We start from the raw sequence: 22,288 nt of genomic DNA, 5'->3' as shown, positions 1-22,288 counted from the left end.
CGGATATAATAAACACTACCTTAGTGGGAAGCCAGTACCGGAAGTATGGCCTAATTCATGGTTATAATAGACTTTCTTGTCAAGATAAATTATTCCGTTGCCATGAGATGTTTCGCCATTCCTCGCAAGTTGAGATGGCCTTCTTCAAATGGTTACTTCTATACTCTCTAGGTCACAGAGTAATATAAATAGGGGAGGGAAGAAATAATTAAAAGTGGTTATTTGTTGTGTCATCAGCGCATGTATAAAACATCGCGCTATCCACGAGTTCATCATTATTCGAGGTTTGCTCGGCCTATCTCACTTCCTTGATGATCGATTCCCCGCCCGTTGTGCTCATTACATTTTAATGCTGCAAATATCGCGAGCACCCAATGCGACGACCCCTTTTTCTCTAGTTCGCTAATGGGGATTGTTTCGGATTTAGGTGATGCAATAAATAATTCAGCCCCCACTGTCGAGATTGTATATTAATTAAGGCGAGCAATTAAAATGCTTACTTACGTAAAAAGTGTCGCCCGAAATGGAATTCACGTTCTAATGCCGTTGCAATTACACAAAACCATGAGGACGCCTCCCTAATTAATTGCTCGCCCGGCTTTTCCTGTTACCCTCGCACCACCCGGGAACCTCGCTCTAGTCGCTCTATTTTTATTTATTTTCAAACTCCTCGGCGCCTATAAGGAACCGCAATGGCGTTCAGAAGAGATCTCGGACGGGCTTGTTTTGAAGAGTTGCATCCACGAATGTCCAATCCTTAGCCATGTTCGCACAGTTTTCACGTGTATATCGCATCTACATTTACATTCGCAACTTACAGCGATAAACTCTACAATTGGTAATAATACACTAATAAAACTAACTCTGCCAGCCACCATAAAGGCACGTGGCAGGGGGTGTTAGGTCATCAGCTATTAAAATTATCATTGACTTATTAAATTCTATTTCCTCCTGCTAGGGTCTCGAATTGCGAGAGGGAAATGATTCATTGTATAGATCAATTATGCGTTCAATTTCCATTTATCTAATCACGCGGGTCTGTGGCCCTTGTGCTCACTGACAACTGTCTATTAACTTTTGGAAATGATCTATTTGGCCGATCGAATCTAATACATTCTCTCATCGTGGAAAACCACCGTGGCACATTTCTTTTTTAATGAAAAACTTATTTAAATATATCATGTAATTCAATTATGCACATTGTTTTCACAGATAATACACAATTGAGGTTTGATTCCCAACTTTTAAATCCAAAAATATTTGCAATTTTTTCATACAGAGCCCTGTTAGGATTATACATTAGCTTACACACTTCCCAAATTTAACTTTTACCATATACCTCGTTCAAAATGTTTTACGCCATATTTTTAACTTTCATTTTTTCAAGTATTTCCCTACAGACTATTTAGCACAAAGATGCGTGGCAGGGGGTGCTAGGTCACGAGCCATTAGAGCAATTACTGATTGATACATACTTGTCGTACATTATGTTTCCTACTCTTTTGATCTCTAATTGGGCGAGCAAGATATGATTGTTTGGAATGATCGGTCCTGCAGTCATTTTCTCTCAGCCTATCTCTATAGTTTCACCTACCAATAAAATGCAGCGCAAGGATCACTCTTTCTTTATCAGCGTTTAACTCAAACGATTTGAACTTTCCTAAAAGTTTAAGTCACGCACGTATTCTTCGAGTTTCCAGGGCCTCACCGCGAAGGTCATCCAATAATAATGTGACACTTTCTTTTCGTCAAGAACGATTCTTTACGAAACGGCTAGCTGTACCTTGTGTCCTGTGTTATTCCGCGATAATTCAATTAAATCTTAATGCGAATGGTCTCGATGCATATTCGCGGTGAGATCAAACTAAATATTTGCAATCATTAATAATCGAATGTATCTGCGAATTCATAATTTAAATGCATAATGCCATACTGGCCGTTTTAATCATTGGTTGTTTGGTGGATGTTTATGGTGGAAAAAGATAGTAATTTTTGGGCATTCAACATCATGACACATTTCAAGAAATAATTAAAATGTTAATCCAAATAACCCTAAAATAAATTTCTCCTTTTTAAGGTGTCGTAAGCTCTCCTTCAATAATATAACAGGATTTTATATGATGCTTTCGAAACTAATCCTCTAATATCTCGCAGAGTGCAATTTTGTGCACAAAAAGAATAGCAGGCACTCCACTTGTACCTTAATGCTCCTCCGTGTTATGCAATCCATTTCTTTCTTTGCACAGACACACACTTATACGTCATAAGTAGAGGCTGAAAAAAAAGGCGTAGGCACGGTTGCGCAATCAGTTTCGACGTTCTAAGGACTGATTACATTTTTCTCGACGCGAAGAAAAATAACATCGTTAAACCCTTCGGCTATGGACGATTTATTGTTTATGTCCCGTCGGTTTTGCCGGATTATCAGTCGTATCGTCGTCGTCTCTCCTCCCAACGGCCTAGTCTTCCAGTTGCACCAAAATAAAAAAAAAGAAATACGGAGGCCGCTGCGGATCCTTTTTTTTCATGTTTCGCGTGCGTTCCATAGTGGGAAGTGGGTGGGAGGCGAAGCAAGGCAATGGGGTGGGCGAGTGGGGGGTCGCGTCACTCCCCTGCCATCATCTCTCGCCCCTCCTCCCCGAATCCATCCCACGCCCACGCACGACTCCCTTCGTCAACACACTCCGCAATCCGGGTGAAAACAATCCGAGACCACTGGTCAGTGGAGACATCTAGGCGGACGGTGCCGGAATCTCAGGTGACCCGGACGGAGTCTGGGAGGTCTGAGGGGGAGTTAAAGGGGAGGGAGGCGAGGATGCCGTTCTTAAGGGGAGGGGGGCGTGTGGAGGGATGATGGAGACCTGAGGGAGAAGGGAGGGGCGGACGTGAGAGGAGAGGGTTGCGAGCGAGGGGGGGTGGGTGGGCGGGAAGGAGTTGAGATAGTTGCGCGCTCATGTGCTGCTGCCCCCCCCGACCCCTTCCACCCTCTACTCTCCCTCCCTCCCTCCCTTCCCCCCCTGCCGTCCCCACACCCACTCCACTCCGTCTGCGATTGATTATTCCCCTCCACCCCAGCCCATTCTGCGGCCTCTGGGTTCGCTACCGGCTTGACACCGAAGATCGCGCGCTAGCCCGGGAGCCAGCCTCCCTGAGCGCTCTCCTCCAACTACCCCGCGTCCCGCCGATCCCCTTCTTCCTCCTCCTCCGCCCGCTACAAAAACACCCCCACACCCGGACCCGCACTACACCTCTCCCACCCATCCCTCCTGCACCCACCAGCCAGCGAGAGAGCGGAGCCGATCTCTCTCTCCTACCCTCCTTCCTCCTCCCTGCATCCCCCGTGACCATGGCGACCCGATAGTCCAAACCCCCGCACGCTACTCCCCTCTCCCCCTTCTCCCCCACACACACAGGACGACGGGCAGTTCCCCTCATTCCCCTCTTCCTCTCCATCTCTCTCCGGCGCGCAAACTCAACCCCCATTTCCCCTCCTCGCTCTCCCCTTTTGAAAACCTCCCCTCCTCCCCATTCTCCGTCCGCTCTTCCCCTCCCTACGTCCCCCTACCTATCCCCATCCCCATCCTCCCACCTCCCCCCAATCCCCAGACATCGGCGCACTGGTTTCGACCCCCCCACCTTCCCCTTGTCCCCCGCCCCGCCGCCCTTCTTTCGCCCCCAACCCGCCCGACACACCGCGGCCCCATTCCTCGCCTCAGTCTTCGAGGATCCTTTGCCCCGCGAGCAGAGACAGGGAAAGGAGACAAACACGCGCACGGAAGACACAATAGAAGGGGCACGCAAGTCGGTGAAGACGGGCAGTGAGAGAGAGAGGACGGGAGGGTTTTTTTTTCCTTGGGGGGGCTTCCACGGAGGTGGGGGAGAGAGGGTTTGACAGAAATATTCGACGCTTCCGCGCGGGGAGGGTGCGATTAATATTTCTCATTTGCACACCCCCTGCCACACACCCAATACTCTCTTTGCTGTTTTTTCCTCCCGGAGGCCGATCCCGCACTGATATCCCTGCCCATCTTAGGGCGTGTGAGAGAGAGAGGAGGAAGAGAAGAAAGGGGGACAACGGGAATCCTGCACGACGACGGACTGGGAGGTACCCCTAGGGGGTCTAACCCCCCCCGCGGCCTGACCATCCCCGGAACGAGGGGGTAGTGTGTGCTGCTGCGACCCGGGGGGGGGGGGCGAAGAGCATCCGCCCGCGCGTTCGCCATTCCTCGCCGGCCGGGAGAGACGATGGGGTGGTCGAGGCTGGGATGAAGACGGGGTGCGCGGAGCGAGTGAGCTGCTGAGTGCTTCTAAGGTGAGTGTGCCCAACATTTTCTTGCTTTGTCGGCGGATAAGATCGGGATCCGGGAACCATCCCATTTCCCGTCTCTGTTGCCCCCCCCCCCCCCCCCGGTCCTCCCGCCTGGGAAAATTTTGTGTACCACGTTCCTCCTGCCCTCTCGCTACCTTCTCCCATGACCCGAACCACCTCAACCGCCCCCACGGTCATTGGAGCTCACGGAAACCGTCATCCCGGCCCTGGACGTTTTATTTATGCCATTTCGAGGACGCCATTGTAGCGGGTCCCCCCGCTCTCTCTCGCATCCTTAAAAACGCGGCCACACTGACTGCTTACCCCAGATCCGAGATGTCGTGCCCGGATCATCTCCCTTCCTCCTTCAACCCCCCTCCCCCCGTAGGATGCGGTTTCTTTCCCTTCTCCTTCCAAATCCGTCCCATTGATTTGCGAGAGTGATCCGTGACAGGGGGGGGGGGGCGATTCCGGTTATCCCGTGCGCTCGGCCATCGCCGGTTCACCACATATCTCTCACCTTCCGCATCCCTCTCCGGGAACGCGCGGGCGTGTGTCTTTGCGTGTGTGCGTTTAGGTGTGCATGTGGGTGTTTGTTTGTTGCCATGGGAGACGCACGGCGGACGTGTGTCGGGAGGAGGAGGAGAGAGAGGGTGAGAGTGAGAAGGACATCCATTTTGATCTCTCTTCGCCCACATAGTAGGCCTACACCCGCAGTGGTTCCCTCGCTCTCTTGTTGGTTCGTTTCTGCAAAATTATCGGGGCCTCTCGGACAAAAAGATTCCTCGTGCACACGCACACATCCCCGCCTTTAATCATGCACGTATATTTTTTTTGCGAAGATTATTTTCTCGAACACCCACCCGACATGGCGTTTGGTTCCTAGGCTGGTGAGAAGTGCGTTCAGTTTAAAAAGAAATGAAATATCGGTTTGTTTCTCTCGAGGATGGAGGAAGGATTTCGCCGGTGAACTGCACCCACCGGAGGAATCGTTTTCTGGAGTTTTTTTTCATATCCGTACCGCCCTCGGCCAATCAGCGCCTAGATCTCATGCTCCCACCATTCACTCGCCTCGCTGTATTGTTGTTCTGCCGCATATCGTTCGTCGAGGAAATGGAGTCGTAGGCCCGTAATGGCAAAGGAGATAGCGGCCGTCAACTCAACCCTCTGGAGCGGTTTGACTCGACAGGGAAGGAAAAATGCAGTCTCCATCTCACGATTTGTTCTCATATCCACGCCACGCTAAAGCACAAACATTTAGGCTTATGAAAAATAATAGCTAATCGTAGGAAATTGGTAGCCATACTAAAGTACTTCATCGTGTATAGTATTTACACAATTTTGAAGTCCATATTTTAACAAATATAAGAAATGAGGCAAATCGATATTTGCCTCATATCTTTTAATTGAACAACCTCTAAATTTAAATTAGGTTTAAAGAAGCTCCGAATTATCAGAATGCGGGTCTTCTCAAGAAAACGATAAACTAGCTTGAAAATAAGGGTTTAATAACATCTTACAGGTCGCATCTAACTTGAATCCTTCTCGATCCCGTTACCATGATTATACTTCAGGTATTGACTGATATCTCTGATTCACGGTTCAAGAAGGCGAGCACACGGTAGGTTTATCGAATAAAACCTCATGGATTATTTATTCATGAAAGGTAAAGGGAATGGAAAATCAAGGCGAGGTCAGTGTTATCGCTTATATTTACTGCTGGCTTGTTAATTATAGTTGGACTCTCACCAATACAAAGATGTATAAGCTTTTTTTGTTCTGTGTGTATAAAGGTGTAGTATTATCATTCAAATGTTTTTTATCCTTACATATTACATCTCGTAATCTTCTTGCAAGATCTCTGTAATATGACAGAAAATGGTTACTGGTGTAATCTAAAGTAATGTCTAATTAATCCAGCGGGTAAAATGATCTTATTTTAGTTTTAGATGCCAGAATAATCAGAGCACTATTCCTTGCCTAGGACACATCATTACCATTATTATTCCGGGAACCCTTGGTAGGATCTCCGGTTCCTCCTACCACATTTCAAAACCTAATTATTTCTTGGTTGAATTTCTTCTTACTTGACCTCTGAGGTCACCAAAAATTCCATATTCGTCGTCTTTTATTGATTTTTAAAAATCAAAGTGTAAGAAAAATAAAAAAAAATATTCCAGATGGAGTTGAACCTTCTTAGTTTGTGTGATTATTGAATGCTTAAGATGTGCTAACGCTTAATACCATGTCATATCGGTTTCATTATGGGTTGTGACTTCTACAAAAAAATATAAAAAATATTAACGTGCGGTACATTTGTTCACATTTTGATTTAGTACTCAATGACATGGGTAATGTTTGCTTCAGAACAAGAGATAGTTCACATGATTTCATGTGTAGATTTGATCCCTTCCAGGTAAAAATGATAAACTTTATCAATTAAGTTGCCACCAGTATAGTTGTAGCATTGCTTAATCGGAAGAAAAACCATGCAGTGATAAATTCGTGGTTCCATGCCCTCCCAAAACCTAATATAAATCTGGAATCTATGTAAAACAATAGATATTTTGGATAACACACTTGGCACACGTGAAAAGGAGTCTCTTTAACACGTTAAGAGTGATAGTACTAAGACTTATGCTGGGGTTAAATGAAATAGTCATTTACATTTCGTTTCAAGGTGATGGGCGCAAATTTTTTCTCGATTGAAACTCAAATTCTCTTGCGTATACCCGAATTTATTTCCGCCAATTATGCTGGAAAAGGATTACTTGAGCTTTTCAGCAGTTTAATTGTTTAATATTCTAGGAAAATCTTTGATCTCTCGTACATGATGATTATAATTCATATTTGAGGAAGATGTAACTCTCAAGTATATTAAAATTACTCGCAGTGTTTACGGTTCACAATAATTGTTAGTGCAAACCATAGCTTGCTATCGGACGAATGGGACCCAAATATTATCATCTATTTGCTGCAGTTTTGTAAGGTAGACACTGGTACTTTTTTCCCTTGCTCAGGCCCCCCACTTAAGTAGGCCGGTAGATCAGTAGTGTGGGGAAAGGGGCGGGTAGTAGCCCCAAGACCTTCAAATCGATTCGGTAGATCTGTCGGGAGTAGACGATGTCGCCCAGCACGATTCCCTTTTTCAGTGGGCTGGTTGGAGTCTTAATTCAGAAATAATTCATTGGGGAGGAAAGCTCTTCGTTTTCAGCCCAACAAGCAGTCTCGCCGTAAAGACACGCAAGGTCTCCCTATCTCTCGACACAGTTTTTGGGCCTCCGTGCCATATAAAATATTTAGGAAGGAAAATTTGTAACTGGTGTGCACTACGCAATGAAACAGTCCGATATACGAGACATGTAGCACTCGGTTCAACGCAGTCGCCCATATTCTCGAAAATTTCAGACGCACCATCTTCCTCGGATCATGGTGGATTAGTTCAAATGGTATTTTTGCATCGAATCAGATTGAATGAATCATCACAGAAGTATTGAATATATAATTTTATACCTTAAATAATAAGTTTATTAAATCACATATTTGAGTGGAACTATATGAAGTCTTCGCCATACTTACCCCCGGCCTAAGACACGATAACTCTTCTAGAAATCAGGTGGTTAGATCTAAATTTTATTGTAATTCTATCCTCTCATCAATTGAAGTCCTCCACTGACCACACCATCATCAAAGGAATAACTGAGCAATTAACGTACTAACGTTACTGTTCTTGGTTGAAAAAATTCATTAAAAATTCTAATAATGGAATAACGTAGCAGTGACGGTAGGATAACGGAGGCGAATCATTGCATTGATGCTGCCATTAAGCACTAGCTGTAAAAAAAATATTCGTGGCGTCCACATTGAATCTCATAAGCTATTTAACATTTCAATTCATATTCCCTGTTGATATATCTGTTCTAACACCATTTTTCTACAAGCTTCCCGGATGATTCGTTAAATGCAATGGGTGCAGTTGTTGCGTTCCAAATTTGTTTGATTTTCCTCGATTAATTTTGTACTAACTATTCTCAATGGAAATAATGACATTAATTTCAGTTAATAATCAACTCAAATAAAGTTTTGGCATTTGATCCTCTTATAATGCCATTTGGTATGAATGTCAGAACTCGGTCTGCATTTTTTTTGGGTGATGACAGGATGCAGCGGGCGGTAGTCATCGAGAGCTACAGAAAACGTGGTAATTTGGATGTCGCTGAAAACTACGGTAATAGAATGTTTGTTACACGGTAGCATTTCCATAAATCATTCCGCTGTTGAAACAACTGGAACAATTCTCAGTTCAAACTGTCTTTTTCAATTGCTGAGAACCACCGTCAATTCGTCCTCTTAAATCAGCTGTGTCTACTAAGATAATCAATTGAAGTATAGCTACAGTGGAAGAAAGAAAGATGAATCGATTAGTTTCTCATTCAGCTATCGTTGGTTTCCAACTACTTTGAACTTTTGCCCTTATGTGATTCAAATTGGGCAACCAAAATAGGTAGTGCCCATTCGTTGTCTCAGGCGTGACTTCATGGAATCGACTTAACATAATGAAAGGAGAAACTTTGTAATTCCACATAGATTTATTCGACGGACGACCTAGGTTTCGACGTGCCACGTCGAAACCTAGGTCGTCCGTCGAATAAATCTATGTGGAATTACAAAGTTTCTCCTTTCATTAGGTAGTGCCCGTTTAACATATCACAACATCAAACATAGTTGAGAAAATTGGAGATGATTTTATCTTCATTAGATGATGCACTTGAGTTGTGTGCAGTTTTCATTTTTTCGACACAAGTCATGCCAAAATAAATTTTGTCTTAAGCTATACAAATGGAGAATGCTCAGGGAAGCATTCTCCCATTTCAAAGATCATTTCGCGAATTTTCGTAAAAATAATTCACACTTTTGAGGCGATAGAAAATTTTCTTTCAAATTAGCCATTCCCTAACCAGTACATTTTTAGTTATAGATTTGATGCAAAACACGATTTGTCTATGTGATCACACAAATATCTGCAATTTATATTTAGATCATACTAAAAGATCATACTAGGTACGATATAACCTGTATTTATATAGGTTAGTCTCTCGGGCGTCAATTTGTGAAAATATTTGATTTCAATAATGAATAAATGGGTAAAAAAGCCAGTTTTCAAACTTATCATTCTAACCATGATTAAAATAGAGTATTAATACAGAATGAACATTCAGGCTTAACTTTTTTTAGTGGTGTCCTGATCCGTACTTGAGGTGCTCTGTGGAGATGGCTTTGAGTGAGTACGCCGTCCGTCGGATGGGACGTTAAACTGCGTCTTGGCGTCTTTCGATGGGAGTATGCTAAAGCCGACGCCGGGTTTCTCTCCACCTTTCCCCCTTTCCCATCCATCTCTAATGACACAAATAACCTCGGCTCTCGGTCATCTCCCATAAGACTACTACTACTACTCCTCAGGTTTAACCATTTCATTTTTTATGTCTCATCTCACTTTTATGACTGAAAATATTTTTATGAAATATGAAACCGCAAAGCCAAAATTTTACCTCAGTAATGACATCTTGCATTGAAAACATGATTTATATAATATATGAATGTCAAAATTGACTTGTTCTGTACCATTATTATAATTGAAAACAAATTTATAAATTACTTTTCCCATTCTTTCATGTATTGGTGGCTTTTTCTGTCTGTATGTGAATTCATTTGAAAGAAATGGACTTTCAATTTTGCGTTTCATGAAATAGTTTTATTTTATTTTTTCACTTGCTGCATGGGCCTATTTATTATGGTGTTTTCTAAAATACGGAAGACTAAACTAGAGACTTAGGTTGTTCAGCTCGAAGAATCTTAAATATCTAGTAAAGCAGAATTCTCCTTTGGTAAAAAATCACACTAGTAAAACAGCACGTCCGCTATAACTTCAGTTAATTCTCAGATAGCACATAAGCACAGATTTAAATAAAAATATTTTCACAGTTGCAATAGCATTGAACGAGAATAATATCAATCATTCTCATCAAAGTTAATGGTACTTGTACAAGAGGTGTGAAAGGATGTTCGCAGTTTGATGTTGGCACGACGGATGACGGAAATATCGAAATCCTCGCCCGAAATATATTATTGTATTTTTATACCTATATAGTGCGTTAATTGGAACTGGTGGAAGAGCTCTTTTCTATACTAAGGATCTTCGTTTGTGTTTTTTCTAATGGGCACAGTCCTTTGCAAGTTTTTATGTCATATCATCTCACTTTCTCGTACCAATCAGATTGTATATGCTCATGTATTCAAAGTATATATTCATCTCTTATATGCCAAAAGGTTGTCATCTAAAAATTGTTTATTCCCAAAATTTTTAGTTCCATAAAACGAGCAGTGAAAAGATCAGTTGGAAAAACTCGAATGAAAATTATTACTTATAGCCATTTATTAAAACCATTATATCAAATGAAAGCCTTTATTACGTGTGTCCATAATGTATGTACGTATTTGAATCTCTTTTTGTTTCAATGCCAAGCATATATCAGATGATATTTATTGATTAATCAGTCATTCAAATCTTTCAAAAATGTCTTTATAATAAAACAAAGTGAAATGCTATATCAGAATATTTAAGAATTTGAGGATACGTTCGCGGGGTTTTATACATGATTTATTGCTCACATGAGAAACAATGGTAGTCATTAACATGAAAGCGTAGGAACGCTTTGCATGTCATATTATACGATAATCTGCCAGAAACTGCCAACGTTGTGTCTTGATATCATCAAGATTCATAAATGACCCAGCACGAACCTTTTTGTTGAATTTTTTATCAAAGTCGAGAAAACCCTGACCCGTTGGTTGAAGAAAAAAAAGATTAATCTTTTACTTTCTTTTTTAATTTGTAATTACGATAGGGAGTTGAAAACGATAATTGTGGTTGAAGTAGGAGACAGACATAACTCCAAAGGAAACATGTCGAGAACAAAGTGAATTTTTCTTTTAGAAATCCTTTATTTATTAAGAACTAGCTGAATACCCGGCTTTGCACGGGTTAGGGAGAAACAATAATATAAATATACTACATAAATAAAAACAACAAATTATAAAGTACAATAATACACTACTTCATACAAATTTAAGAATCATTTTTATTTAACACCTGTTTATAAACTACATTTTTTGTTTCATATCCAGGAGAAAGAATATATAGATTTTTAGGCGAACCTACTCTGGAGCAAGCAACATAAAGTTGCCCGTGGCTAAAACATGGCGATCTTAGATCAACACCACAAAACTTTAAAGACTGTCCCTGTGATTTATTAATGGTAATTGAAAAAGCTAGCCGGACTGGAAACTGTAATCTTTTAAAGTTGAAGGGAAGATCAGTTGGGATTAGAGGTATCTGTGGAATAAAAATTATTTCACCTTTTCCTTTTCCAGTTAAAATGACTGCCTGGATTATATTTTTCATTAATTTTGTCACACACAATCGTGTCCCATTGCAGAGTTTTGGTGGATCTAAATTTCGCAATAAAATGATTGGAGATCCTACTTTAAGTATAAGGCGATGTTGTGGCAATTCAGCTGGATCAAGTGAATTTAGGAATTCCGTTGGATAATTGACGGCTTCGTCAGCATCCACTACGGTATCAACCGATTTATATTCAATCACGTCTCCTGGCAGCATGGCTAGTATCTCCTTGTTAATTTCATTAACATCATCGTTCTTAGGAGCAAGAATGGCTCTTTCTCGCAACCATTCTAAATTTTTATAATTTTGATTAACGTTAGGATAGACTGCTTGTATCATATCGCGGACAGTTTTCACCGATACACATAAATCTGATGACAATTTTATCATACCAGATGCTTCAATAACTAATCTATCTTCTCCAATCTCCAAAAGTTTATTTGCAAAATTTTGAGCATTCCCATCTCTTAAGAGGATTCGCATGTTTTGTTTAAGGCTAATTTCTTGGACATGATTCCATAGAACAGAATGTTTTAAACAGGCATAAATTTCATCGGCTGGAGTCGATTTTGGAATGACAGGCAGAGTTTGACGGAAGTCTCCACACAGGAGTACCAGAGCTCCTCCCATTAAACTGCAGTTTCCTCTAAGATCTTGAAGTGTTGCGTTGAGGGCCTCAAGAGATTTTTTATGAGCCATCGTACACTCATCCCATACTATCAATTTACATTCTATAAGGACTTGTGCCTGGCCGCTTGTTTTATTTATGTGACATGTGGGATTTTCTTGTCGGGAAATATTAAGGGGCAACTTAAGGGCAGAGTGGGCTGTTCTTCCTCCTTCCATTAATGTCGCTGCAATACCTGAAGATGCAACGGCTAGAGCAATTTCTCCATGAACCCTGATTTCAGCGAGAACTAAATTAATTAAAAATGTTTTTCCCGTGCCACCAGCAGCATCAAGAAAAATGATACCTCCTTCTTGTTTATCTACTTGATCCATTATTGTTTCGTACGCGAATTTCTGATCTTCATTAAGAAGTGGCTTTTTATCCGCGATGTATGCTTCTAAGTCTAAGACATTGTAGCTAGTTTCACGTATATAATCTGGATAAAATACACCCTGTTGATCTTGTACAGGTGCAAAAAGACCGAGTTCCACTAAAGTCTTGTTAACCATGGTGATACACTTTTCCTCCAAAATAATCAAAGTTTTATTAAAAATGTCGGAGTTAAACGTAATATCCAATGTAGGATTTTCACTTCGAACTTTAGCCAGTTTATCCTCACTTATTGATTCTTTATATTTTTCCCATATTGTTTTTGGGTTATATGGATTACAGGAGGTTATTATGATGGCAAACAAAATTCGGATTTGTCCTGGAAGAGAAATCAAACTGGCCTCTCGCAATGAGTCATCCCAGTGTTGATCTCCTTCTAGCAACCCTAAATTCTGGCAAGCTTCTCTGAATGTCTCACATATTTCTCCGTTTACCGTTCTTAATTCTGCAAATGAGCGAGGTCCTCTAATGGTATGTAGAAACATTCTTAAAAAATAACATTCGGCGTTGTTAGGATGGACTGTGTAGACTCGGCCCAATGCGTCACATGAATAAATATTATTCTCAGGATCAAAGTTGCCCATTTTTCTTCTACAAAAGACTTTCCTTGATGTATTCCACGTATAATATCTCGGCAATTCTGAATACAATAGTGTTCTTGCAAAAGTATCCTGCTGGCATAGTTGGAAAAATGCTGTTTCTATGACAGCAAAAAAGTAAACAAATTACATACATACAAACAAACACTCTCCTTTATATATATAGATGAGTTACCCCTTCACGTAATACTATGTTCAATTATTGAAATGATTCACCATAGTCGGCATATCCGGCCCACTTGAGTCTGAACGACAGTAATAAATTAACGTCGATGTTGTTTTGAATTATAGGGAGTGATGAGAAATGACTATACTTCAATAACTGTTACACTTTGATTCCAGATAACTTAATTTTTTAATTATATATGGGCAACTAGACCGTGTAGGGCAAGATCTTTGAGTGAGAGAGGTATCATGTATGAGTGATCATTGATACATTTAATTAGGCAAATGTTTTCTCTACTCATGTATTTCATCTGCCAACCTGAGATCTTGAAAATTGACTGGGTATTGAAGGACGTAATGGAAGCTGGATTATTATTAATAAGCTAGAATGTATGGACGGTAGTGCTGGACGGCTTTTAACTATACTTGAAGTAGGGAGTAATAGGGATTAAATTTTGGTCAATTTTAAGTGTACTATTAATTATAAACACCTGAAGAAATGCGTCGCAGAGGAGAAATGTATTCATGTACCACGAAAGGTCTTTAGTCTCTACTAGGAAATTAAACGCGAACAGTTTGACTGATAATGATTAAGATATTTCACAGCTCATCCCTAAATATCAACCCATGGTTAGTTTCGGACCAGCGATGGGATTTTAAATGAAATTTAGATTCAAGACTTGATAAAGTTTTACAGTAAGGATAAAGGGTGTCATTTAATTTCCTGAAATTGCACAATTGCACCTTTAACATTCTAAATGGGGTAATTTAAAAGTATCATCCAGAATTTGAGCCCTAAACCCTCGCTTTTGACGGTCATATTTGGGATTCAAACCAATCAATCTTCTGAGGATTATCTGCACGTAACATTTACATTATACTACTTCTTCTCCAGAAAATTAATACTTACTTGCTACAAAGAAGTTGGAGGTATTGACTCGTAATATCGGAGGTTAAACCTATTTGCAATTTACATACAATGAAAAAATAAAGGACAGTTTGCTGGAGTATTAAGTATAGAGAGTGAGTTCATTTCACCTTTTCCATTCCTCACACCCACATTTCAAAAGTCTCCAATCTACGCTTATCATGTTGCTTCAATGACCACATTTCCGCGCCGCATGAAACCACGCTACATATTCAGTTTTGACGAGCTGTTTTTTAACCTACTTACTCAAAATCCCTGTCGTCAATTCACAAGGAGGAGAGAATTGGTGACAGGGACTTTGATTGAGGAGGTTAAGAAACGCCTCATGGAAATTCTAATGTAGATCGCGGTTTTGTACGGCGCGGAAATATGGTCAATGAAACAAAATGAAAGGCGTAGATTGCAGGCTTTTGGAATGTAGGTGTGGAGAAGGGTAGAAAAGGTGAAGTGGATAGAAAGGAAAACAAACGAAGAACTGCAAGGCATGGTGGATTCGAAGATAGGATTGTTGGTATACATCCAAAGGAGACAGGAAAGATGGATTCATGGCGTTATGATTGGGAATGAGATGTTGAAGACTGTGATAGAGGGGAAAATGCTAGGTAAACGAGGAAGGGGAAAGAATAGGATAGGGATGTTAGAAGGACTGTATGATGGATAAAAGTATACGGAATTAAGGAGAGACTTACTTTAGTGTCTGATGTCAGGTTTTGTTTTTTTGTTAGGATAGGCATGCAATTACATTGTTGTACAATTTATAGGCTGTATCCATCCCAAACCTAGACACTGGTAGGCTAATACTATTAATAGACAAAGACTTTTCATTGCACAATGTGTCGAAATGATAAATTAGGACGAGACAGGAACAAAGGAAAGCATATCATGTGGTTTTGTCAGATATCCTAATATTTTTAACGTCGTGGTTGTCCATTATAGTTTCTCAATTCATCTCAGATGGTGATGTGGCGGCAGGCGGTAGAGGCCTCACTCTCTCCGAAATATCAAAACCAGTAACTTCGAAGCACATGTGCCATCCGTCAACCAACGTTTTCCACCGGATTCCCTCTTTCCCTTTTTTTATCCCAGCATTCAAACCTAACCGTCTTACTTCCACCCCTACTTCCGCCTTCCCACTGATTTCGCCAATCGCATTTCGTCTATCAATGAACTACCTCAACTATACCAAGGAGGCTCTGAGCATTGATTGCACATGTCATCATGGAGTTTCGTCTCGAACCTTGATGCTGGAATGTATTCGCCTACTACTTATGGGCCGAAACGATTTAATCCATGCCTACGACCGCTATAAATATAACTATACAAATTGGATTAGGAGAGCAAATGGATGGGAGTTATTAGGTTAGATTGCATGTACCCTCCTCCTCCTCGCACATTTTGCCCAAAATGTGCGAGGTGCTCTTTTTAAGCTGCATCCCATAAACCAAACACATCTGGGCAAACCAAAGAGATTTTCGGGTGGAACATGAGAGTGCGTGCAGGCGTGGGGAATTTCGGTGAGAGACTCGACGCCGCTTTTGTTAAACCCAGTTTTCTTGAAACATTGATAAATCATACAGACGCTTATTCATTCCTCCTAAAGTATTGAGAAGGAGACGCTGGCCCCGCCCAATTTGCGTATGCTTTCTGCAGCGATCCTCTCTCCCTGAGTTGTTTGCATGTGTATCGGAAAATGGTCTCCACGACTTACTTTGAACCTCCACCGAGTTACTAGTTCGAATACATCCTCAATCGATCCTTCAAATCTATCACGGCGGTGTCTGGCCGAGAATGCGAGTGTTATCAGTCTCTCTCTCCCTCTCTCTTCCCTTGGAACACTTCCACCTTGATTTGTCAAGTTTCCGTTTTCACAGCAATTAGGCAATTGTGCAGTCACACCTCGACAAATACTTATCGATTTCTCAGTGGAATTAGGGGCAGACAAAAATTGAGTTATAGAAGCACTTCATTCTATTTTTTTCTATGCGTGTTTGATTCAGTGGGACTGATCCCATGTCACTTAGCCTCGCGAATGAAATGAACTCGAAGAAATGTTGATATACATGTATTCACACTTCGTTGCACAGTCTGTTTTATCTTACATGCGTACGGATTTGCCTTTGAATTAGCTTCAGTTGTTGACTTTTTAGACATTTACAAAAATTCATGGAGGATCAAAGATATCAGCTTTTCCAAATCAGAACGAGTCTACTCAAGGTCTGGAATTGAGAATGTGGCAGATTTCGGCTACCATTAAGCTACGTGTACAATGATCTATGACTCGGAGTAAACACTCATGAATTTTGGAGCACTCTGCCATTAAAGTATTGCAGTTGCTCGTGAAAGCTGGTGTGCCTAAGTGATTGCTATTAGCATTGTATTTAAATTGGACGAAATTTTCGAGTATTAATTTTTATTTGCTTATATTTATTTATTTAGTCCAAAAATAGCATCACGCCAATGGCATTGGACACAGACGAGAAAGAAAAACAAGTGATATCAGCGAAACCCTAACGGATTACAAATTATAGCACCACATAAAAATGAAGTTCGGTTACTATAAATGAAGGAGATAAAATGAGTATTGAGGAGGAGGTGGTACGAAGAAAATTAGGAGGGAGGAAGAGTACGGCAGGAGTGAACGGCATGAGGAGAACGGGTCGAAGTCAGGGAGGCGTTTCATTATGGCATTATAGATTGATGAAGTTTTATTTTCTTCGTTACTACTGTAGTAATGTATAATTATGGTTATAATTCTCATCCCTGTCAGTAAGCGATTCATGGAGAAACATTAAATTATTTTTTCTGTGCATGAAACTGTACAAAATATCTTGTTTTGCAGATAATAATTTAGGGGTAAGTACATAGGGAATCGCGGTTACTTAATATTGAAATATGCTGTCTAGGCAACTTTCTTGGATACATGTTTTTGTCACTATGATTTTTTATGGAATGTGATATTTGTGCTGGAATAGACGAAAGTTTTTGAGTCATTTTAAATCATGAAGTTACACGAATTCACACCTAACATAATTCACTGTTTCATATATTACGCTGAATATGCATAGTATATAGTTTATGCTCTTGTACATTAAACTCAAGAAAGGGATTATTCTTTTTATCATGAGATTAATTTCAAAAGCAGATAGAAAAATGAATATTGGATATAAACGTTTTTATTTGTTTGAAAAACCAGGCTTAATTCTAAAAGAGAAGGAAAGGGAATGAGGATTTGAATCACAACCGTGCCTTGAGCTGTGCCGTGAGCAAGCTGATGTTTCGTCTATGCTCGATGGCAATTTTCACCAAACGTCATTCCTTCCCATTATTTTCCCGAGTTTTATCTTCAAAATATGCGTTTCGCGAATATTTCAGACATTTTCCAATTTGCGATTTAAAAACAAAAATGACGCAAGTAACCATAAATTTTATTCCGTTCCGAATGAGCACTCTAAATAACGTTAATTTCAATGCAGGACTTGCCTATGGACTACATCTGTTCCAATCTGTTTAAACATCAAAATCCGCCGTGAATCAAGGAGGAAATGATATGAAATTGGTTTAAAAAGTTGAAAATGAAAAATTACCGTAATTTGAATATGCTAATGAATGGGGATTTGTAATTTTTTATCGATTAATTCAAATGGACTTCCTAGATGCTCCTTGTAAATGGCGTTACCAAAAGGTTACGACAGGGTGCGTTGGCATAGCTAAATACTTTAAAAAATCAAATACCTACACAATTGTTTTCCCAAAACCTTAAGTAGTGCTAATTTATTTCTGAAAACATTTCTTCTGTTTTGCTTTCATGCATCATCGTATATTCCGTTTGCTTAAGTCAAAGTATTATCCTCTTGATGTAAAAATTTAGAAAATTGGAAACAATTTGCAATCGCTTAATATTTTGATGTGTTTAATGCTCTATGGAATTTCAACAGTTCCAAATATATGTATTGAGGTCTGAAAACATAATATACTCTGGAGATTATTTTTAAAATACTAAATTGTAGCAAAAAATTGGAATGGAAAATATTTTAAAGTAGATTTTTCCGAAGATTTTATCGAAATTTCAATGAAGCATTCAGTTCCTTAAGAATATTTGTTTTTGTATGCTAAATCAAATTTATGATATGAACCAGTGAATAAATCATTGCTGATGGAGTGAAATACCCAATACAGTGGTTATATTTACGTAATCGTAATTTGTTCACGTTAAACGGGGGAAAATGGAATCCCGGAATGAATACAGCATTGATTTTTTAAATGAGAGGGGCCACTTCCTATTTTTTTCCTCCCTGCCTTCACCAATATAACTTCATGATAGACGGTTTTTTTCCATAACCGAATGAAGAAATCGATTGAAAATGCTCATCAACTCGATGAGACTCTTTGGCTGTAAAATTGTCCCCAAATGAAATGAGGTCTCACTGGATTTTATCATGGCGCAATCGAAAAAATCACCTATTTCAGGCTCCTTTCCGAATAATTCCTTTGCGGTGATATTTAGGCATGATTCTCTTGGCCACGGGTGCCTGCGATATTTCTACCAAAGGTAATGTCATCCATTTGAATTTGTGTACCCGTTAACCTCTTGAGAAAATATCAGTGTGCGGAAAGAATGGATATTTAGATTGTCACGTCTAATATTGAAATGCCCGAGGGACATTCATTTCTCCTTCTTGAGTGCCCTATCTAACTTTTAATGATCCGATCTGTCTAAGAAATATGAGCTCTTTGTTGTAATAGGAACTCTCAATAAGAACTTTTCTTTGGCGAATTAACTCGATTAACCTGCGCATTTCCAAAAGACTTCATTTAGATTATATTCTTCCCATATGTCACCATTATAATTTCACTACTACAACTTTGAGACTCTTAATTTCTTTTTTTTAATGTCTGAAGAATTTGGTCTATCGTATTTGCGCTTTGTCTGATTCCTAAATTAGTACTTTGAACCCACTGGGTCCAAGTATATCGTACTTCGTATCGTAAATTCGCCCCAATCAATATAGAAAAGCATTTCTTTATTGGATTCATGGTATCAGTTTCAACTTAATGGAACGCCATGATGAACAGGGACAAAACAAATCTTTGTAAGTTTCCATTATTCAAACGAACGGTTTAAAAATTGCCAAACACTTGAAGATGTCAGCTTTTTGACCAAAGTTTTATTTTGTCTCTGTTAAAGAATTCTTACTTAATTATCATTTGAAACTGCCAAAAGCATAATGAAGCCAAGTTCACTTAAGCTGATGTCGTATACTTATTTTCCCATCGTGTGCCAATCAGGAAAGTTTGGGTTGACTAATTATTACTTGAAGTGCCCCGTTGTGTGGACATAATTCTCGTCATTTTTGTATCTACCACCGCAACTCTCCTTTTTTTACTCAACATTTTTATTACTGTGCACTTTTTTCAATTTTTATCCTCAAAATTAACGCCTGTCCGAAATTGGACTTAATCTTACATTCTAACCGATGGTCATATTTGGTCTTTATTCAACAGATTCTGTTTCTTATCTACCGTCAAAGACATGTTGTTTAGTCAATCAAATTGCGATAGGTGAGCGTATTTCATTATTAGGAGAAATAGAGATGAGGCAATTTATCTTTCCCAGTTACTGAGGTCATGTTTTCCACGAATTTCGTCCTTCTAAAAATGTAAATTTATGAGTATTGTTGTGTGAAGGTCTGTATTACGAGGGTCATCCGGAAAGTAGTACCCGTTCGTGAAATAAAGACACAAAAGTAAATATTAACAAACATAAAAAATTTTATTTGAAAGAGGATACTTTAAACTACTTCTCAACATAATCTCCAAGCAAATTAAGGCATTTGTCATAACGTGTGACAAGTTTCTGTATTCCTGCTGCATAGTCCTTCGCCGCCAGCTCATTGAGATACGCGAGGGACCCATCTTGCACAAATTTTTGCATAATGCAGATGGTGTTTAACAATTTCATGAACAATTGTTCGAGAAACATTGGGAAAATGCTCACAGATGTCATCAATTGTGACGCGCCGATCGTTCCTCACGAATTCGTCAACTGAGCTCACCAGTTGGTCTGTAATGACAGACGGTCTCTCCGAACGCTCATCGTCGTGTGTGTTCCCCCTCCCCATGTTGAAGTTGCGACACCACCGCCGAACAGACGACTCGTCCATTACATTGTCTCCATACACCTCCTTTAATTGGCGATGAATATCACATGGGCGAACGTTTCTTGCATTGAGGAATTTAATCACTGCCCTCACTTCACAACTGGCGGCGTTCTCAATTTTTTTAAACATTGTAAACAATCACAGAAACAACACAGGCAATGCTAGCGTCACGCAACTTGGCTCAGAGAAGGCAGACAAGCCACTGAAGCTATCTGACCTCGTCCAGCGGCTACTCGCGTCGTCAGCACTTCATGCGGCACGAACGGGTACTACTTTCCGGATGTCCCTCGTATTATGACTCTCTTTTTATCGAATACAAAGTCTTATTACTGTGCGGTTTACAATTAAAAAAAAATAAATCGGGTCGGGCGAATTTGGGAGAAAATCCAATGGGGCACGGTCAGTTTCTTGGGTTCCTCTGAGTTAATAGATTAATGGGAAATACCTACTCGAATAATGGTAAAGTTGAATATTAACTTGAACCTGCCTGAAAACGGATGTTCTTGAACTTCGCCAAGGGAACACTATTCGAGAAAACTCACTGAAATGAATATTTGTGAAGTTTATACTCATCGATGTAGTTGGGAGTTAAAAATTAGTTACCGCTGGAGGAAGAAATCCGAAGACTGGTTTAATGGGTGAGCATACAACTTATCTAATAATAAGTCCAAAGGGGTGTAAAATTCACGTATTCAAGCTCAATGGGGTCCATTCCTTTTCCCGCGCCATTTATAGCTTCCCGGGAAGATCTGGTGCCCGAAAAATCACACAGCTTTGGTAAAGATGAAGGTTCCCAGAGGTGACACCGAGAATCGAACCGGGACCCTCCGGTCAGTAGCCCAGCGCTCCTCCCACTGGACTGCTACACCTCAAAACTAAGTTATGTTTACATTTTTCCCAGTGTCGGTTTAGTAAAGGTTTAATTCTGCAATGAATCGGTATAAAACCATCTATGGGCACTACGATTATCCATATGCTCTTTCTTCTTCATTGATTTCATACTGCTAATTTTTCGTCTCAGTTTATTGCATTTCAAATTCAGCACACAACCTATGTATTTTTGGGTTTAATCAATCTGTAATTGCTCACAAAGTGAAGGCCGCGACTATTGTCGCACATCCCTTGTAAGAACCATGAGTTCGTCTTGGGGCAGGTCACTCCAACATCAATATTTTCCACAATTTCATCGATAGGATGCAGAAAGCAAAATTTCAATGGAGTTGTTTTCTTCTATTGAAATCGCCGAATAACTAAATGAATTGAGTGAACAGTGTAATAGAAGATATTAGACAGAGAAATTCATGAATGAATATGGTCACAGATATGCTCAGGTACTTTCAAGGCAGGAAGAAATCAAAAATCTTCGGAGCGTTGCATGTGTGAAGCGAAGCAAAAAAAGTTCGCAAGGAGTGGTGTAAGGTAGTGAAACTGGTAAGAGGGAGTTAGTTTCCCGAAATAACTTAAAATGAGGCTTTTTTTACTTTGCCTACCTAGAAAGTGAACGGCGTGAAGAGTGTGTAAGAGTATGCGTGCATTCCCCTATAATGTCAGGCGTTTGTTCTTAAAACGAGGGTGAAAATGCGGAAAAATCTCGCTGCCTGCTTTTG

Source organism: Hetaerina americana, unplaced genomic scaffold (assembly GCF_022747635.1).
Source record: "Hetaerina americana unplaced genomic scaffold, ioHetAmer1.1.p SCAF_7, whole genome shotgun sequence".
Lineage (NCBI taxonomy): Eukaryota > Metazoa > Arthropoda > Insecta > Odonata > Calopterygidae > Hetaerina > Hetaerina americana.
This window is presented reverse-complemented; position numbering follows the sequence as displayed.